Consider the following 14365-nt stretch of genomic DNA (forward strand, 5'->3'; position numbering starts at 1 on the left):
GCGCCTTGAAGGTGAGGCTTTCCACGCGTGCTCATAGCCATTGGGCCTCAAACCCAAAAAAACACCTGCAGCACCTGGGGTTCACAGCCGGTCTCCCATGCAGCTACTAACCAGGCCTGAAGCCACTTAGCTTCCGCGATCTGACGAGAGCGGGCGCTTTCGGCTTAGTGTGGCCGCAGGCAAACTCCAAGGCGCCGCTCCGGCGCCTTGAAGGTGAGGCTTCCCACGCGTGCTCATAGCCATTGGGCCTCAAACCCAAAAAAACGCCTGCAGCACCTGGTCTTCACAGCCGGTCTCCCATGCAGCTACTAACCAGGCCTGAAGCCACTTAGCTTCCGCGATCTGACGAGAGCGGGCACTTTCGGCTTAGTGTGGCCGCAGGCAAACTCCAAGGCGCCGCTCCGGCGCCTTGAAGGTGAGGCTTCCCACGCGTGCTCATAGCCATTGGGCCTCAAACCCAAAAAAACGCCTGCAGCACCTGGGGTTCACAGCCGGTCTCCCATGCAGCTACTAACCAGGCCTGAAGCCACTTAGCTTCCGCGATCTGACGAGAGCAGGCACTTTCGGCTTAGTGTGGCCGCAGGCAAACTCCAAGGCGCCGTTCTGGCGCCTTGAAGGTGAGGCTTCCCACGCGTGCTCATAGCCATTGGGCCTCAAACCCAAAAAACCGCCTGCAGCACCTGGGGTTCACAGCCGGTCTCCCATGCAGCTACTAACCAGGCCTGAAGCCACTTAGCTTCCGCGATCTGACGAGAGCAGGCGCTTTCGGCTTAGTGTGGCCGCAGGCAAACTGCAAGGCGCCGCTCCGGCGCCTTGAAGGTGAGGCTTCCCACGCGTGCTCATAGCCATTGGGCCTCAAACCCAAAAAAACACCTGCAGCACCTGGGGTTCACAGCCGGTCTCCCATGCAGCTACTAACCAGGCCTGAAGCCACTTAGCTTCCGCGATCTGACGAGAGCGGGCGCTTTCGGCTTAGTGTGGCCGCAGGCAAACTCCAAGGCGCCGTTCCGGCGCCTTGAAGGTGAGGCTTCCCACGCGTGCTCATAGCCACTGGGCCTCAAACCCAAAAAAACACCTGCAGCACCTGGGGTTCACAGCCGGTCTCCCACTCAGCTACTAATCAGGCCTGAAGCCACTTAGCTTCCGCGATCTGACGAGAGCGGGCGTTTTCGGCTTAGTGTGGCCGCAGTCAAACTCCAAGGCGCCGCTCCGGCGCCTTGAAGGTGAGGCTTCCCACGCGTGCTCATAGCCATTGGGCCTCAAACCCAAAAAAACACCTGCAGCACCTGGGGTTCACAGCCGGTCTCCCATGCAGCTACTAACCAGGCCTGAAGCCACTTAGCTTCCGCATTCTGACGAGAGCGGGCGCTTTCGGCTTAGTGTGGCCGCAGGCAAACTCCAAGGCGCCGCTCCGGCGCCTTGAAGGTGAGGCTTCCCACGCGTGCTCATAGCCATTGGGCCTCAAACCCAAAAAAACGCCTGCAGCACCTGGGGTTCACAGCCGGTCTCCCATGCAGCTACTAACCAGGCCTGAAGCCACTTAGCTTGCGCGATCTGACGAGAGCGGGCGCTTTCGGCTTAGTGTGGCCGCAGGCAAACTCCAAGGCGCCGTTCCGGCGCATTGAAGGTGAGGCTTCCCACGCGTGCTCATAGCCATTGGGCCTCAAACCCAAAAAAACACCTGCAGCACCTGGGGTTCACAGCCAGTCTCCCATGCAGCTACTAACCAGGCCTGAAGCCACTTAGCTTCCGCGATCTGACGAGAGCGGGCGCTTTCGGCTTAGTGTGGCCACAGGCAAACTCCAAGGCGCCGTTCCGGCGCCTTGAAGGTGAGGCTTCCCACGCGTGCTCATAGCCATTGGGCCTCAAACCCAAAAAAACGCCTGCAGCACCTGGGGTTCACAGCCGGTCTCCCATGCAGCTACTAACCAGGCCTGAAGCCACTTAGCTTCCGCGATCTGACGAGAGCGGGCGTTTTCGGCTTAGTGTGGCCGCAGTCAAACTCCAAGGCGCCGCTCCGGCGCCTTGAAGGTGAGGCTTCCCACGCGTGCTCATAGCCATTGGGCCTCAAACCCAAAAAAACACCTGCAGCACCTGGGGTTCACAGCCGGTCTCCCATGCAGCTACTAACCAGGCCTGAAGCCACTTAGCTTCCGCATTCTGACGAGAGCGGGCGCTTTCGGCTTAGTGTGGCCGCAGGCAAACACCAAGGCGCCGCTCCGGCGCCTTGAAGGTGAGGCTTCCCACGCGTGCTCATAGCCATTGGGCCTCAAACCCAAAAAAACGCCTGCAGCACCTGGGGTTCACAGCCGGTCTCCCATGCAGCTACTAACCAGGCCTGAAGCCACTTAGCTTGCGCGATCTGACGAGAGCGGGCGCTTTCGGCTTAGTGTGGCCGCAGGCAAACTCCAAGGCGCCGTTCCGGCGCATTGAAGGTGAGGCTTCCCACGCGTGCTCATAGCCATTGGGCCTCAAACCCAAAAAAACACCTGCAGCACCTGGGGTTCACAGCCAGTCTCCCATGCAGCTACTAACCAGGCCTGAAGCCACTTAGCTTCCGCGATCTGACGAGAGCGGGCGCTTTCGGCTTAGTGTGGCCACAGGCAAACTCCAAGGCGCCGTTCCGGCGCCTTGAAGGTGAGGCTTCCCACGCGTGCTCATAGCCATTGGGCCTCAAACCCAAAAAAAACGCCTGCAGCACCTGGGGTTCACAGCCGGTCTCCCATGCAGCTACTAACCAGGCCTGAAGCCACTTAGCTTCCGCGATCTGACGAGAGCGGGCACTTTCGGCTTAGTGTGGCCGCAGGCAAACTCCAAGGCGCCGTTCCGGCGCCTTGAAGGTGAGGCTTCCGACGCGTGCTCATAGCCATTGGGCCTCAAACCCAAAAAAAACGCCTGCAGCACCTGGGGTTCACAGCCGGTCTCCCATGCAGCTACTAACCAGGCCTGAAGCCACTTAGCTTCCGCGATCTGACGAGAGCGGGCGCTTTCGGCTTAGTGTGGCCGCAGGCAAACTCCAAGGCGCCGCTCCGGCGCCTTGAAGGTGAGGCTTCTCACGCGTGCTCATAGCCATTGGGCCTCAAACCCAAAAATACCGCCTGCAGCACCTGGGGTTCACAGCCGGTCTCCCATGCAGCTACTAACCAGGCCTGAAGCCACTTAGCTTCCGCGATCTGACGAGAGCGGGCGCTTTCGGCTTAGTGTGGCCGCAGGCAAACTCCAAGGCGCCGTTCCGGCGCCTTGAAGGTGAGGCTTCCCACGCGTGCTCACAGCCATTGGGCCTCAAACCCAAAAAAACGCCTGCAGCACCTGGGGTTCACAGCCGGTCTCCCATGCAGCTACTAACCAGGCCTGAAGCCACTTAGCTTCCGCGATCTGACGAGAGCGGGCGCTTTCGGCTTAGTGTGGCCGCAGGTAAACTCCAAGGCGCCGCTCAGGCGCCTTGAAGGTGAGGCTTCCCACGCGTGCTCATAGCCATTGGGCCTCAAACCCAAAAAAACACCTGCAGCACCTGGGGTTCACAGCCGGTCTCTCATGCAGCTACTAACTAGGCCTGAAGCCACTTAGCTTCCGCGATCTAACGAGAACAGGCGCTTTCGGCTTAGTGTGGCCGCAGGCAAACTCCAAGGCGCCGTTCCGGCGCCTTGAAGGTGAGGCTTCCCACGCGTGCTCACAGCCATTGGGCCTCAAACCCAAAAAAAACGCCTGCAGCACCTGGGGTTCACAGCCGGTCTCCCATGCAGCTACTAACCAGGCCTGAAGCCACTTAGCTTCCTCGATCTGACGAGAGCGGGCGCTTTCGGCTTAGTGTGGCCGCAGGTAAACTCCAAGGCGCCGTTCCGGCGCCTTGAAGGTGAGGCTTCCCACGCGTGCTCATAGCCATTGGGCCTCAAACTCAAAAAAACACCTGCAGCACCTGGGGTTCACAGCCGGTCTCCCATGCAGCTACTAACTAGGCCTGAAGCCACTTAGCTTCCGCGATCTGACGAGAGCGGGCGCTTTCGGCTTAGTGTGGCCACAGGCAAACTCCAAGGCGCAGTTCCGGCGCCTTGAAGGTGAGGCTTCCCACGCGTGCTCATAGCCATTGGGCCTCAAACCCAAAAAAACACCTGCAGCACCTGGGGTTCACAGCCGGTCTCCCATGCAGCTACTAACCAGGCCTGAAGCCACTTAGCTTCCACGATCTGACGAGAGCGGGCGCTTTCGGCTTAGTGTGGCCGCAGGCAAGCTCCAAGGCACCGTTCCGGCGCCTTGAAGGTGAGGCTTTCCACGCGTGCTCATAGCCATTGGGCCTCAAACCCAAAAAAACACCTGCAGCACCTGGGGTTCACAGCCGGTCTCCCATGCAGCTACTAACCAGGCCTGAAGCCACTTAGCTTCCGCGATCTGACGAGAGCGGGCGCTTTCGGCTTAGTGTGGCCGCAGGCAAACTCCAAGGCGCCGCTCCGGCGCCTTGAAGGTGAGGCTTCCCACGCGTGCTCACAGCCATTGGGCCTCAAACCCAAAAAAACACCTGCAGCACCTGGGGTTCACAGCCGGTCTCCCATGCAGCTACTAACCAGGCCTGAAGCCACTTAGCTTCCGCGATCTGATGAGGGCGGGCGCTTTCGGCTTAGTATGGCCGCAGGCAAACTCCAAGGCGCCGCTCCGGCGCCTTGAAGGTGAGGCTTCCCACGCGTGCTCATAGCCATTGGGCCTCAAACCCAAAAAAACGCCTGTAGCACCTGGGGTTCACAGCCGGTCTCCCATGCAGCTACTAACCAGGCCTGAAGCCACTTAGCTTCCGCAATCTGACGAGAGCGGGCGCTTTCGGCTTAGTGTGGCCGCAGGCAAACTCCAAGGCGCCGTTCCGGGGCCTTGAAGGTGAGGCTTCCCACGCGTGCTCATAGCCATTGGGCCTCAAACCCAAAAATACACCTGCAGCACCTGGGGTTCACACACGGTCTCCCATGCAGCTACTAACCAGGCCTGAAGCCACTTAGCTTCCGCGATCTGACGAGAGCGGGCGCTTTCGGCTTAGTGTGGCCGCAGGCAAACTCCGAGGCGCCGCTCCGGCGCCTTGAAGGTGAGGCTTCCCACGCGTGCTCACAGCCATTGGGCCTCAAACCCAAAAAAACGCCTGCAGCACCTGGGGTTCACAGCCGGTCTCCCATGCAGCTACTAACCAGGCCTGAAGCCACTTAGCTTCCGCGATCTGACGAGAGCGGGCGCTTTCGGCTTAGTGTGGCCGCAGGCAAACTCCAAGGCGCCGCTCCGGCGCCTTGAAGGTGAGGCTTCCCACGCGTGCTCATAGCCATTGGGCCTCAAACCCAAAAAAACGCCTGTAGCACCTGGGGTTCACAGCCGGTCTCCCATGCAGCTACTAACCAGGCCTGAAGCCACTTAGCTTCCGCGATCTGACGAGAGCGGGCGCTTTCGGCTTAGTGTGGCCGCTGGCAAACTCCAAGGCGCCGTTCCGGCGCCTTGAAGGTGAGGCTTCCCACGCGTGCTCATAGCCATTGGGCCTCAAACCCAAAAATACACCTGCAGCACCTGGGGTTCACACACGGTCTCCCATGCAGCTACTAACCAGGCCTGAAGCCACTTAGCTTACGCGATCTGACGAGAGCGGGCGCTTTCGGCTTAGTGTGGCCGCAGGCAAACTCCGAGGCGCCGCTCCGGCGCCTTGAAGGTGAGGCTTCCCACGCGTGCTCACAGCCATTGGGCCTCAAACCCAAAAAAAACGCCTGCAGCACCTGGGGTTCACAGCCGGTCTCCCATGCAGCTACTAACCAGGCCTGAAGCCACTTAGCTTCCGCGATCTGACGAGAGCGGGCGCTTTCGGCTTAGTGTGGCCGCAGGCAAACTCCAAGGCGCCGCTCCAAGGCGCCGCTCCGGCGCCTTGAAGGTGAGGCTTCCCACGCGTGCTCATAGCCATTGGGCCTCAAACCCAAAAAAACGCCTGTAGCACCTGGGGTTCACAGCCGGTCTCCCATGCAGCTACTAACCAGGCCTGAAGCCACTTAGCTTCCGCGATCTGACGAGAGCGGGCGCTTTCGGCTTAGTGTGGCCGCTGGCAAACTCCAAGGCGCCGTTCCGGCGCCTTGAAGGTGAGGCTTCCCACGCGTGCTCATAGCCATTGGGCCTCAAACCCAAAAAAACACCTGCAGCACCTGGGGTTCACAGCCGGTCTCCCATGCAGCTACTAACCAGGCCTGAAGCCACTTAGCTTCCGCGATCTGACGAGAGTGGGCACTTTCGGCTTAGTGTGGCCGCAGGCAAACTTTAAGGCGCCGTTCCGGCGCCTTGAAGGTGAGGCTTCCCACGCGTGCTCATAGCCATTGGGCCTCAAACCCAAAAAAACACCTGCAGCACCTGGGGTTCACAGCCGGTCTCCCATGCAGCTACTAACCAGGCCTGAAACCACTTAGCTTCCGCGATCAGACGAGAGCAGGCGCTTTCGGCTTAGTGTGGCCGCAGACAAACTCCAAGGCGCCGTTCCGGCGCCTTGAAGGTGAGGCTTCCCTGGGCGTGCTCATAGCCATTGGGCCTCAAACCCAAAAAAAACGCCTGCAGCACCTGGGGTTCACAGCCGGTCTCCCATGCAGCTACTAACCAGGCCTGAAGCCACTTAGCTTCCGCGATCTGACGAGAGCGGGCGCTTTCGGCTTAGTGTGGCCGCAGGCAAACTCCAAGGCGCCGTTCCGGCGCCTTGAAGGTGAGGCTTCCCACGCGTGCTCATAGCCATTGGGCCTCAAACCCAAAAAAACGCCTGCAGCACCTGGGGTTCACAGCCGGTCTCCCATGCAGCTACTAACCAGGCCTGAAGCCACTTAGCTTCCGCGATCTGACGAGAGCAGGCGCTTTCGGCTTAGTGTGGCCACAGGCAAACTGCAAGGCGCCGCTACGGCGCCTTGAAGGTGAGGCTTCCCACGCGTGCTCATAGCCATTGGGCCTCAAACCCAAAAAAACACCTGCAGCACCTGGGGTTCACAGCCGGTCTCCCATGCAGCTACTAACCAGGCCTGAAGCCACTTAGCTTCCGCGATCTGACGAGAGCAAGCGCTTTCGGCTTAGTGTGGCCGCAGGCAAACTGCAAGGCGCCGCTCCGGCGCCTTGAAGGTGAGGCTTCCCACGCGTGCTCATAGCCATTGGGCCTCAAACCCAAAAAAACACCTGCAGCACCTGGGGTTCACAGCCGGTCTCCCATGCAGCTACTAACCAGGCCTGAAGCCACTTAGCTTCCGCGATCTGACGAGTGCGGGCGCTTTCGGCTTAGTGTGGCCGCAGGCAAACTCCAAGGCGCCGTTCCGGCGCCTTGAAGGTGAGGCTTCCCACGCGTGCTCATAGCCATTGGGCCTCAAACCCAAAAAAACACCTGCAGCACCTGGGGTTCACAGCCGGTCTCCCACTCAGCTACTAATCAGGCCTGAAGCCACTTAGCTTCCGCGATCTGACGAGAGCGGGTGCTTTCAGCTTTGTGTGGCCGCAGGCAAACTCCAAGGCGCCGCTCCGGCGCCTTGAAGGTGAGGCTTCCCACACGTGCTCATAGCCATTGGGCCTCAAACCCAAAAAAACACCTGCAGCACCTGGGGTTCACAGCCGGTCTCCCATGCAGCTACTAACCAGGCCTGAAGCCACTTAGCTTCCGCATTCTGACGAGAGCGGGCGCTTTCGGCTTAGTGTGGCCGCAGGAAAACTCCAAGGCGCCGTTCCGGCGTCTTGAAGGTGAGGCTTCCCACGCGTGCTCATAGCCATTGGGCCTCAAACCCAAAAAAACGCCTGCAGCACCTGGGGTTCACAGCCGGTCTCCCATGCAGCTACTAACCAGGCATGAAGCCACTTAGCTTGCGCGATCTGATGAGAGCGGGCGCTTTCGGCTTAGTGTGGCCGCAGGAAAACTCCAAGGCGCCGTTCCGGCGCATTGAAGGTGAGGCTTCCCACGCGTGCTCATAGCCATTGGGCCTCAAACCCAAAAAAACACCTGCAGCACCTGGGGTTCACAGCCAGTCTCCCATGCAGCTACTAACCAGGCCTGAAGCCACTTAGCTTCCGCGATCTGACGAGAGCGGGCGCTTTCGGCTTAGTGTGGCCGCAGGCAAACTCCAAGGCGCCGTTCCGGCGCCTTGAAGGTGAGGCATCCCACGCGTACTCATAGCCATTGGGCCTCAAACCCAAAAAAACACCTGCAGCACCTGGGGTTCACAGCCGGTCTCCCATGCAGCTACTAACCAGGCCTGAAGCCACTTAGCTTCCGCGATCTGACGAGAGCGGGCGCTTTCGGCTTAGTGTGGCCGCAGGCAAACTCTAAGGCACCGCTCCGGCGCCTTGAAGGTGAGGCTTCCCACGCGTGCTCATAGCCATTGGGCCTCAAACCCAAAAAAACACCTGCAGCACCTGGGGTTCACAGCCGGTCTCCCATGCAGCTACTAACCAGGCCTGAAGCCACTTAGCTTCCGCGATCTGACGAGAGCGGGCGCTTTCGGCTTAGTGTGGCCGCAGGCAAACTCCAAGGCGCCGTTCCGGCGCCTTGAAGGTGAGGCTTCCCACGCGTGCTCATAGCCATTGGGCCTCAAACCCCAAAAAACGCCTGCAGCACCTGGGGTTCACAGCCGGTCTCCCATGCAGCTACTAACCAGGCCTGAAGCCACTTAGCTTCCACGATCTGATGAGAGCGGGCGCTTTCGGCTTAGTGTGGCCGCTGGCAAACTTCAAGGCGCCGCTCCGGCGCCTTGAAGGTGAGGCTTCCCACGCGTGCTCATAGCCATTGGGCCTCAAACCCAAAAAAACGCCTGCAGCACCTGGGGTTCACAGCCGGTCTCCCATGCAGCTACTAACCAGGCCTGAAGCCACTTAGCTTCCGCGATCTGACAAGAGCGGGCGCTTTCGGCTTAGTGTGGCCGCAGGCAATTTCCAAGGCGCCGCTCCGGCGCCTTGAAGGTGAGGCTTCCCACGCGTGCTCATAGCCATTGGGCCTCAAGCCCAAAAAAACGCCTGCAGCACCTGGGGTTCACAGCCGGTCTCCCATGCAGCTACTAACCAGGCCTGAAGCCACTTAGCTTCCGCGATCTGTCGAGAGCGGGCGCTTTCGGCTTAGTGTGGCCACAGGCAAACTCCAAGGCGCCGTTCCGGCGCCTTGAAGGTGAGGCTTCCCACGCGTGCTCATAGCCATTGGGCCTCAAACCCAAAAATACGCCTGCAGCACCTGGGGTTCACAGCCGGTCTCCCATGCAGCTGCTAACCAGGCCTGAAGCCACTTAGCTTCCGCTATCTGACGAGAGCGGGCGCTTTCGGCTTAGTGTGGCCGCAGGCAAACTCCAAGGCGCCGTTACGGCGCCTTGAAGGTGAGGCTTCCCACGCGTGCTCATAGCCATTGGGCCTCAAACCCAAAAAAACGCCTGCAGCATCTGGGGTTCACAGCCAGTCTCCCATGCAGCTACTAACCAGGCCTGAAGCCACTTAGCTTCCGCGATCTGACGAGAGCGGGGGCTTTCGGCTTAGTGTGGCCTCAGGCAAACTCCAAAGCGCCGCTCCGGCGCCTTGAAGGTGAGGCTTCCCACGAGTGCTCATAGCCATTGGGCCTCAAACCCAAAAAAACGCCTGCAGCACCTGGGGTTCACAGCCAGTCTCCCATGCAGCTACTAACCAGGCCTGAAACCACTTAGCTTCCGCGATCTGACGAGAGAAGGAGCATTCGGCTTAGTGTGGCCGCAGGCAAACTCCAAGGCGCCGCTCCGGCGCCTTGAAGGTGAGGCTTCCCACGCGTGCTCATAGCCATTGGGCCTCAAACCCAAAAAAACGCCTGCAGCACCTGGGGTTCACAGCCGGTCTCCCATGCAGCTACTAACCAGGCCTGAAGCCACTTAGCTTCCGCGATCTGACGAGAGCGGGCGCTTTCGGCTTAGTGTGACCGCAGGCAAACTCCAAGGCGCCGTTTCGGCGCCTTGAAGGTGAGGCTTCCCACGCGTGCTCATAGCCATTGGGCCTCAAACCCAAAAAAACGCCTGCAGCACGTGGGGTTCACAGCCGGTCTCCCATGCAGCTACTAACCAGGCCTGAAGCCACTTAGCTTCCGCGATCTGACGAGAGCGGGCACTTTCGGCTTAGTGTGGCCGCAGGCAAACTCCAAGGCCCCGCTCCGGCGCCTTGAAGGTGAGGCTTCCCACGCGTGCTCATCGCCATTGGGCCTCAAACCCAAATAAACGCCTGCAGCACCTGGGGTTCACAGCCGGTCTCCCATGCAGCTACTAACCAGGCCTGAAGCCACTTAGCTTCCGCGATCTGACACGAGCGGGCGATTTCGGCTTAGTGTGGCCGCAGGCAAACTCCAAAGCGCCGTTCCGGCGCCTTGAAGGTGAGGCTTCCCACGCGTGCTCATAGCCATTGGACCTCAAACCCAAACAAATGCCTGCAGCACCTGGGGTTCACAGCCGGTCTCCCATGCAGCTACTAACCAGGCCTGAAGCCACTTAGCTTCCGCGATCTGACGAGAGCGGGCGCTTTCGGCTTAGTGTGTCCGCAGGCAAACTCAAAGGCGCCGCTCCGGCGCCTTGAAGGTGAGGCTTCCCACGCGTGCTCATAGCCATTGGGCCTCAAACCCAAAAAAACGCCTGCAGCACCTGGGGTTCACAGCCGGTCTCCCATGCAGCTACTAAACAGGCCTGAAGCCACTTAGCTTCCGCGATCTGACGAGAGCGGGCGCTTTCGGCTTAGTGTGGCCGCAGGAAAACTCCAAGGCGCCGTTCCGGCGCCTTGAAGGTGAGGCTTCCCACGCGTGCTCATAGCCATTGGGCCTCAAACCCAAAAAAACGCCTGCAGCACGTGGGGTTCACAGCCGGTCTCCCATGCAGTTACTAACCAGGCCTGAAGCCACTTAGCTTCCGCGATCTGACGAGAGCGGGCGCTTTCGGCTTAGTGTGGCCGCAGGCAAACTGCAAGGCGCCGTTCCGGCGCCTTGAAGGTGAGGCTTCCCACGCGTGCTCATAGCCATTGGGCCTCAAACCCAAAAAAACGCCTGCAGCACCTGGGGTTCACAGCCAGTCTCCCATGCAACTACTAACCAGGCCTGAAGCCACTTAGCTTCCGCGATCTGTCGAGAGCGGGCGCTTTCGGCTTAGTGTGGCCGCAGGCAAACTCCAAGGCGCCGCTCCGGCGCCTTGAAGGTGAGGCTTCCCACGCGTGCTCATAGCCATTGGGCCTCAAACCCAAAAAAACGCCTGCAGCACCTGGGGTTCACAGCCGGTCTCCCATGCAGCTACTAACCAGGCCTGAAGCCACTTAGCTTCCGCGATCTGACGAGAGCGGGCGCTTTCGGCTTAGTGTGGCCGCAGGCAAACTCCAAGGCGCCGTTCCGACGCCTTGAAGGTGAGGCTTCCCACGCGTGCTCATAGCCATTGGGCCTCAAACCCAAAAAAATGCCTGCAGCACCTGGGGTTCACAGCCGGTCTCCCATGCAGCTACTAACCAGGCCTGAAGCCACTTAGCTTCCGCGATCTGACGAGAGCAGGCGCTTTTGGCTTAGTGTGGCCGAAGGCAAACTCCAAGGCGCCGCTCCGGCGCCTTGAAGGTGAGGCTTCCCACGCGTGCTCATAGCCATTTGGCCTCAAACCCAAAAAAACACCTGCAGCACCTGGGGTTCACAGCCAGTCTCCCATGCAGCTACTAACCAGGCCTGAAGCCACTTAGCTTCCACGATCTGACGAGAGCGGGCGCTTTCAGCTTAGTGTGGCCACAGGCAAATTGCAAGGCGCCGTTCCGGCGCCTTGAAGGTGAGGCTTCCCACGCGTGCTCATAGCCATTGGGCCTCAAACCCAAAAAAACGCCTGCAGCACCTGGGGTTCACAGCCGGTCTCCCATGCAGCTACTAACCAGGCCTGAAGCCACTTAGCTTCCGCGATCTGACGAGAGCGGGCGCTTTCGGCTTAGTGTGGCCGCAGGCAAACTCCAAGGCGCCGCTCCGGCGCCTTGAAGGTGAGGCTTCCCACGCGTGCTCATAGCCATTGGGCCTCAAACCCAAAAAAACGCCTGCAGCACCTGGGGTTCACAGCCGGTCTCCCATGCAGCTACTAACCAGGCCTGAAGCCACTTAGCTTCCGCGATCTGACGAGAGCGGGCGCTTTCGGCTTAGTGTGGCCGCAGGCAAACTCCAAGGCGCCGCTCCGGCGCCTTGAAGGTGAGGCTGCCCACGCGTGCTCATAGCCATTGGGCCTCAAACCCAAAAAAACACCTGCAGCACCTGGGGTTCACAGCCAGTCTCCCATGCAGCTACTAACCAGGCCTGAAGCCACTTAGCTTCCGCGATCTGACGAGAGCGGGCGCTTTCGGCTTAGTGTGGCCGCAGGCAAACTCCAAGGCGCCGTTCCGGCGCCTTGAAGGTGAGGCTTCCCACGCGTGCTCATAGCCATTGGGCCTCAAACCCAAAAAAACACCTGCAGCACCTGGGGTTCACAGCTGGTCTCCCATGCAGCTACTAACCAGGCCTGAAGCCACTTAGCTTCCGCGATCTGACGAGAGCGGGCGCTTTCGGCTTAGTGTGGCCGCAGGGAAACTCCAAGGCGCCGCTCCAGCGCCTTGAAGGTGAGGCTTCCCACGCGTGCTCATAGCCATTGGGCCTCAAACCCAAAAAAACGCCTGCAGCACCTGGGGTTCACAGCCGGTCTCCCATGCAGCTACTAACCAGGCCTGAAGCCACTTAGCTTCCGCGATCTGACGAGAGCGGGCGCTTTCGGCTTAGTGTGGCCGCAGGCAAACTACAAGGCGCCGCTCCGGCGCCTTGAAGGTGAGGCTTACCACGCGTGCTCATAGCCATTGGGCCTCAAACCCAAAAAAACACCTGCAGCACCTGGGGTTCACAGCCGGTCTCCCATGCAGCTACTAACCAGGCCTGAAGCCACTTAGCTTCCACGATCTGACGAGAGCGGGCGCTTTCGGCTTAGTGTGGCCGCAGGAAAACTCCAAGTCGCCGTTCCGGCGCCTTGAAGGTGAGGCTTCCCACGAGTGCTCATAGCCATTGGGCCTCAAACCCAAAAAAACGCCTGCAGCACCTGGGGTTCACAGCCGGTCTCCCATGCAGCTACTAACCAGGCCTGAAGCCACTTAGCTTCCGCGATCTGACGAGAGCGGGCGCTTTTGGCTTAGTGTGGCCGCAGGCAAACTCCAAGGCGCCGCTCCGGCGCCTTGAAGGTGAGGCTTACCACGCGTGCTCATAGCCATTGGGCCTCAAACCCAAAAAAACACCTGCAGCACCTGGGGTTCACAGCCGGTCTCCCATGCAGCTACTAACCAGGCCTGAAGCCACTTAGCTTCCGCGATCCGACGAGAGCGGGCGCTTTCGGCTTAGTGTGGCCGCTTTCGGCTTAGTGTGGCCGCAGGCAACCTCCAAGTCGCCGTTCCGGCGCCTTGAAGGTGAGGCTTACCACGCGTGCTCATAGCCATTGGGCCTCAAACCCAAAAAAACGCCTGCAGCACCTGGGGTTCACAGCCGGTCTCCCATGCAGCTACTAACCAGGCCTGAAGCCACTTAGCTTCCACGATCTGACGAGAGTGGGCGCTTTCGGCTTAGTGTGGCCGCAGGCTAACTCCAAGGCGCCGTTCCGGCGCCTTGAAGGTGAGGCTTCCCACGCGTGCTCATAGCCATTGGGCCTCAAACCCAAAAAAACACCTGCAGCACCTGGGGTTCACAGCCAGTCTCCCATGCAGCTACTAACCAGGCCTGAAGCCACTTAGCTTCCGCAATCTGACGAGAGCGGGCGCTTTCGGCTTAGTGTGGCCGCAGGCAAACTCCAAGGCGCCGCTCCGGCGCCTTGAAGGTGAGGCTTCCCACGCGTGCTCATAGCCATTGGGCCTCAAACCCAAAAAAACGCCTGCAGCACCTGGGGTTCACAGCCGGTCTCCCATGCAGCTACTAACCAGGCCTGAAGCCACTTAGCTTCCGCGATCTGACGAGAGCGGGCGCTTTCGGCTTAGTGTGGCCGCAGGCAAACTCCAAGGCGCCGTTCCGGCGCCTTGAAGGTGAGGCTTCCCACGCGTGCTCATAGCCATTGGGTCTCAAACCCAAAAAAACGCCTGCAGCACCTGGGGTTCACAGCCGGTCTCCCATGCAGCTACTAACCAGGCCTGAAGCCACTTAGCTTCCGCGATCTGACGAGAGCGGGCGCTTTCGGCTTAGTGTGGCCGCAGGCAAACTCCAAGGCGCCGCTCCGACGTCTTGAAGGTGAGGCTTCCCACGCGTGCTCATAGCCATTGGGCCTCAAACCCAAAAAATCGCCTGCAGCACCTGGGGTTCACAGCCGGTCTCCCATGCAGCTACTAACCAGGCCTGAAGCCACTTAGCTTCCGCGATCTGACGAGAGCGGGCGCTTTCGGCTTAGTGTGGCCGCAGGCAAAG

At 60.1% G+C, this 14365-nt stretch overlaps 69 pseudogenes; all 69 read right to left on the reverse strand.

The window, feature by feature from the left end:
- Nucleotides 1–62: 62 nt before the first annotated feature.
- LOC137547700 (5S ribosomal RNA) lies at nucleotides 63–181 on the reverse strand (annotated as a pseudogene).
- An 83-nt stretch (nucleotides 182–264) lies between these two features.
- On the reverse strand, nucleotides 265–383 carry LOC137558447 (5S ribosomal RNA; annotated as a pseudogene).
- Nucleotides 384–466: 83 nt separating this feature from the next.
- LOC137549414 (5S ribosomal RNA) lies at nucleotides 467–585 on the reverse strand (annotated as a pseudogene).
- An 83-nt stretch (nucleotides 586–668) lies between these two features.
- LOC137548026 (5S ribosomal RNA) lies at nucleotides 669–787 on the reverse strand (annotated as a pseudogene).
- Nucleotides 788–870: 83 nt separating this feature from the next.
- Nucleotides 871–989, reverse strand: LOC137547702 (5S ribosomal RNA; annotated as a pseudogene).
- An 83-nt stretch (nucleotides 990–1072) lies between these two features.
- On the reverse strand, nucleotides 1073–1191 carry LOC137550745 (5S ribosomal RNA; annotated as a pseudogene).
- Nucleotides 1192–1274: 83 nt separating this feature from the next.
- LOC137549236 (5S ribosomal RNA) lies at nucleotides 1275–1393 on the reverse strand (annotated as a pseudogene).
- Nucleotides 1394–1476: 83 nt separating this feature from the next.
- On the reverse strand, nucleotides 1477–1595 carry LOC137549776 (5S ribosomal RNA; annotated as a pseudogene).
- An 83-nt stretch (nucleotides 1596–1678) lies between these two features.
- LOC137551047 (5S ribosomal RNA) lies at nucleotides 1679–1797 on the reverse strand (annotated as a pseudogene).
- An 83-nt stretch (nucleotides 1798–1880) lies between these two features.
- On the reverse strand, nucleotides 1881–1999 carry LOC137548859 (5S ribosomal RNA; annotated as a pseudogene).
- An 83-nt stretch (nucleotides 2000–2082) lies between these two features.
- Nucleotides 2083–2201, reverse strand: LOC137549238 (5S ribosomal RNA; annotated as a pseudogene).
- An 83-nt stretch (nucleotides 2202–2284) lies between these two features.
- Nucleotides 2285–2403, reverse strand: LOC137549777 (5S ribosomal RNA; annotated as a pseudogene).
- Nucleotides 2404–2486: 83 nt separating this feature from the next.
- Nucleotides 2487–2605, reverse strand: LOC137551048 (5S ribosomal RNA; annotated as a pseudogene).
- Nucleotides 2606–2689: 84 nt separating this feature from the next.
- Nucleotides 2690–2808, reverse strand: LOC137547750 (5S ribosomal RNA; annotated as a pseudogene).
- An 84-nt stretch (nucleotides 2809–2892) lies between these two features.
- Nucleotides 2893–3011, reverse strand: LOC137557981 (5S ribosomal RNA; annotated as a pseudogene).
- An 84-nt stretch (nucleotides 3012–3095) lies between these two features.
- Nucleotides 3096–3214, reverse strand: LOC137557983 (5S ribosomal RNA; annotated as a pseudogene).
- An 83-nt stretch (nucleotides 3215–3297) lies between these two features.
- LOC137548264 (5S ribosomal RNA) lies at nucleotides 3298–3416 on the reverse strand (annotated as a pseudogene).
- Nucleotides 3417–3499: 83 nt separating this feature from the next.
- Nucleotides 3500–3618, reverse strand: LOC137554205 (5S ribosomal RNA; annotated as a pseudogene).
- An 84-nt stretch (nucleotides 3619–3702) lies between these two features.
- On the reverse strand, nucleotides 3703–3821 carry LOC137552225 (5S ribosomal RNA; annotated as a pseudogene).
- An 83-nt stretch (nucleotides 3822–3904) lies between these two features.
- LOC137551452 (5S ribosomal RNA) lies at nucleotides 3905–4023 on the reverse strand (annotated as a pseudogene).
- Nucleotides 4024–4106: 83 nt separating this feature from the next.
- LOC137549891 (5S ribosomal RNA) lies at nucleotides 4107–4225 on the reverse strand (annotated as a pseudogene).
- An 83-nt stretch (nucleotides 4226–4308) lies between these two features.
- On the reverse strand, nucleotides 4309–4427 carry LOC137547703 (5S ribosomal RNA; annotated as a pseudogene).
- An 83-nt stretch (nucleotides 4428–4510) lies between these two features.
- Nucleotides 4511–4629, reverse strand: LOC137547755 (5S ribosomal RNA; annotated as a pseudogene).
- Nucleotides 4630–4712: 83 nt separating this feature from the next.
- Nucleotides 4713–4831, reverse strand: LOC137551381 (5S ribosomal RNA; annotated as a pseudogene).
- An 83-nt stretch (nucleotides 4832–4914) lies between these two features.
- On the reverse strand, nucleotides 4915–5033 carry LOC137559243 (5S ribosomal RNA; annotated as a pseudogene).
- Nucleotides 5034–5116: 83 nt separating this feature from the next.
- On the reverse strand, nucleotides 5117–5235 carry LOC137557984 (5S ribosomal RNA; annotated as a pseudogene).
- An 83-nt stretch (nucleotides 5236–5318) lies between these two features.
- LOC137550870 (5S ribosomal RNA) lies at nucleotides 5319–5437 on the reverse strand (annotated as a pseudogene).
- Nucleotides 5438–5520: 83 nt separating this feature from the next.
- On the reverse strand, nucleotides 5521–5639 carry LOC137550686 (5S ribosomal RNA; annotated as a pseudogene).
- An 84-nt stretch (nucleotides 5640–5723) lies between these two features.
- LOC137557985 (5S ribosomal RNA) lies at nucleotides 5724–5842 on the reverse strand (annotated as a pseudogene).
- Nucleotides 5843–5938: 96 nt separating this feature from the next.
- On the reverse strand, nucleotides 5939–6057 carry LOC137550871 (5S ribosomal RNA; annotated as a pseudogene).
- Nucleotides 6058–6140: 83 nt separating this feature from the next.
- Nucleotides 6141–6259, reverse strand: LOC137552424 (5S ribosomal RNA; annotated as a pseudogene).
- An 83-nt stretch (nucleotides 6260–6342) lies between these two features.
- On the reverse strand, nucleotides 6343–6461 carry LOC137551718 (5S ribosomal RNA; annotated as a pseudogene).
- Nucleotides 6462–6546: 85 nt separating this feature from the next.
- Nucleotides 6547–6665, reverse strand: LOC137557986 (5S ribosomal RNA; annotated as a pseudogene).
- An 84-nt stretch (nucleotides 6666–6749) lies between these two features.
- LOC137553424 (5S ribosomal RNA) lies at nucleotides 6750–6867 on the reverse strand (annotated as a pseudogene).
- An 84-nt stretch (nucleotides 6868–6951) lies between these two features.
- Nucleotides 6952–7069, reverse strand: LOC137553744 (5S ribosomal RNA; annotated as a pseudogene).
- An 84-nt stretch (nucleotides 7070–7153) lies between these two features.
- Nucleotides 7154–7271, reverse strand: LOC137553305 (5S ribosomal RNA; annotated as a pseudogene).
- An 84-nt stretch (nucleotides 7272–7355) lies between these two features.
- Nucleotides 7356–7473, reverse strand: LOC137553709 (5S ribosomal RNA; annotated as a pseudogene).
- An 84-nt stretch (nucleotides 7474–7557) lies between these two features.
- Nucleotides 7558–7675, reverse strand: LOC137552912 (5S ribosomal RNA; annotated as a pseudogene).
- Nucleotides 7676–7759: 84 nt separating this feature from the next.
- LOC137554345 (5S ribosomal RNA) lies at nucleotides 7760–7877 on the reverse strand (annotated as a pseudogene).
- Nucleotides 7878–7961: 84 nt separating this feature from the next.
- Nucleotides 7962–8079, reverse strand: LOC137553319 (5S ribosomal RNA; annotated as a pseudogene).
- Nucleotides 8080–8163: 84 nt separating this feature from the next.
- LOC137552153 (5S ribosomal RNA) lies at nucleotides 8164–8281 on the reverse strand (annotated as a pseudogene).
- Nucleotides 8282–8365: 84 nt separating this feature from the next.
- LOC137552154 (5S ribosomal RNA) lies at nucleotides 8366–8483 on the reverse strand (annotated as a pseudogene).
- An 84-nt stretch (nucleotides 8484–8567) lies between these two features.
- On the reverse strand, nucleotides 8568–8685 carry LOC137553586 (5S ribosomal RNA; annotated as a pseudogene).
- An 84-nt stretch (nucleotides 8686–8769) lies between these two features.
- LOC137553405 (5S ribosomal RNA) lies at nucleotides 8770–8887 on the reverse strand (annotated as a pseudogene).
- An 84-nt stretch (nucleotides 8888–8971) lies between these two features.
- On the reverse strand, nucleotides 8972–9089 carry LOC137553753 (5S ribosomal RNA; annotated as a pseudogene).
- Nucleotides 9090–9173: 84 nt separating this feature from the next.
- LOC137554477 (5S ribosomal RNA) lies at nucleotides 9174–9291 on the reverse strand (annotated as a pseudogene).
- A 488-nt stretch (nucleotides 9292–9779) lies between these two features.
- Nucleotides 9780–9897, reverse strand: LOC137552487 (5S ribosomal RNA; annotated as a pseudogene).
- Nucleotides 9898–9981: 84 nt separating this feature from the next.
- On the reverse strand, nucleotides 9982–10099 carry LOC137554185 (5S ribosomal RNA; annotated as a pseudogene).
- Nucleotides 10100–10183: 84 nt separating this feature from the next.
- Nucleotides 10184–10301, reverse strand: LOC137554294 (5S ribosomal RNA; annotated as a pseudogene).
- Nucleotides 10302–10384: 83 nt separating this feature from the next.
- On the reverse strand, nucleotides 10385–10503 carry LOC137548821 (5S ribosomal RNA; annotated as a pseudogene).
- Nucleotides 10504–10587: 84 nt separating this feature from the next.
- On the reverse strand, nucleotides 10588–10705 carry LOC137552796 (5S ribosomal RNA; annotated as a pseudogene).
- Nucleotides 10706–10789: 84 nt separating this feature from the next.
- On the reverse strand, nucleotides 10790–10907 carry LOC137554116 (5S ribosomal RNA; annotated as a pseudogene).
- Nucleotides 10908–10991: 84 nt separating this feature from the next.
- On the reverse strand, nucleotides 10992–11109 carry LOC137553701 (5S ribosomal RNA; annotated as a pseudogene).
- Nucleotides 11110–11193: 84 nt separating this feature from the next.
- LOC137551865 (5S ribosomal RNA) lies at nucleotides 11194–11311 on the reverse strand (annotated as a pseudogene).
- An 83-nt stretch (nucleotides 11312–11394) lies between these two features.
- Nucleotides 11395–11513, reverse strand: LOC137551050 (5S ribosomal RNA; annotated as a pseudogene).
- An 84-nt stretch (nucleotides 11514–11597) lies between these two features.
- On the reverse strand, nucleotides 11598–11715 carry LOC137554466 (5S ribosomal RNA; annotated as a pseudogene).
- An 84-nt stretch (nucleotides 11716–11799) lies between these two features.
- On the reverse strand, nucleotides 11800–11917 carry LOC137551866 (5S ribosomal RNA; annotated as a pseudogene).
- An 84-nt stretch (nucleotides 11918–12001) lies between these two features.
- Nucleotides 12002–12119, reverse strand: LOC137551867 (5S ribosomal RNA; annotated as a pseudogene).
- An 84-nt stretch (nucleotides 12120–12203) lies between these two features.
- Nucleotides 12204–12321, reverse strand: LOC137553320 (5S ribosomal RNA; annotated as a pseudogene).
- An 84-nt stretch (nucleotides 12322–12405) lies between these two features.
- On the reverse strand, nucleotides 12406–12523 carry LOC137551521 (5S ribosomal RNA; annotated as a pseudogene).
- An 84-nt stretch (nucleotides 12524–12607) lies between these two features.
- On the reverse strand, nucleotides 12608–12725 carry LOC137551868 (5S ribosomal RNA; annotated as a pseudogene).
- Nucleotides 12726–12809: 84 nt separating this feature from the next.
- On the reverse strand, nucleotides 12810–12927 carry LOC137553240 (5S ribosomal RNA; annotated as a pseudogene).
- Nucleotides 12928–13011: 84 nt separating this feature from the next.
- LOC137551331 (5S ribosomal RNA) lies at nucleotides 13012–13129 on the reverse strand (annotated as a pseudogene).
- Nucleotides 13130–13217: 88 nt separating this feature from the next.
- LOC137554314 (5S ribosomal RNA) lies at nucleotides 13218–13327 on the reverse strand (annotated as a pseudogene).
- A 108-nt stretch (nucleotides 13328–13435) lies between these two features.
- LOC137552905 (5S ribosomal RNA) lies at nucleotides 13436–13553 on the reverse strand (annotated as a pseudogene).
- An 84-nt stretch (nucleotides 13554–13637) lies between these two features.
- Nucleotides 13638–13755, reverse strand: LOC137554096 (5S ribosomal RNA; annotated as a pseudogene).
- An 84-nt stretch (nucleotides 13756–13839) lies between these two features.
- LOC137551869 (5S ribosomal RNA) lies at nucleotides 13840–13957 on the reverse strand (annotated as a pseudogene).
- Nucleotides 13958–14041: 84 nt separating this feature from the next.
- On the reverse strand, nucleotides 14042–14159 carry LOC137551870 (5S ribosomal RNA; annotated as a pseudogene).
- An 84-nt stretch (nucleotides 14160–14243) lies between these two features.
- On the reverse strand, nucleotides 14244–14361 carry LOC137551871 (5S ribosomal RNA; annotated as a pseudogene).
- Nucleotides 14362–14365: the final 4 nt, after the last annotated feature.

The sequence above is a fragment of the Hyperolius riggenbachi genome, chromosome 2 (genome assembly GCF_040937935.1).
Source record: "Hyperolius riggenbachi isolate aHypRig1 chromosome 2, aHypRig1.pri, whole genome shotgun sequence".
NCBI lineage: Eukaryota > Metazoa > Chordata > Amphibia > Anura > Hyperoliidae > Hyperolius > Hyperolius riggenbachi.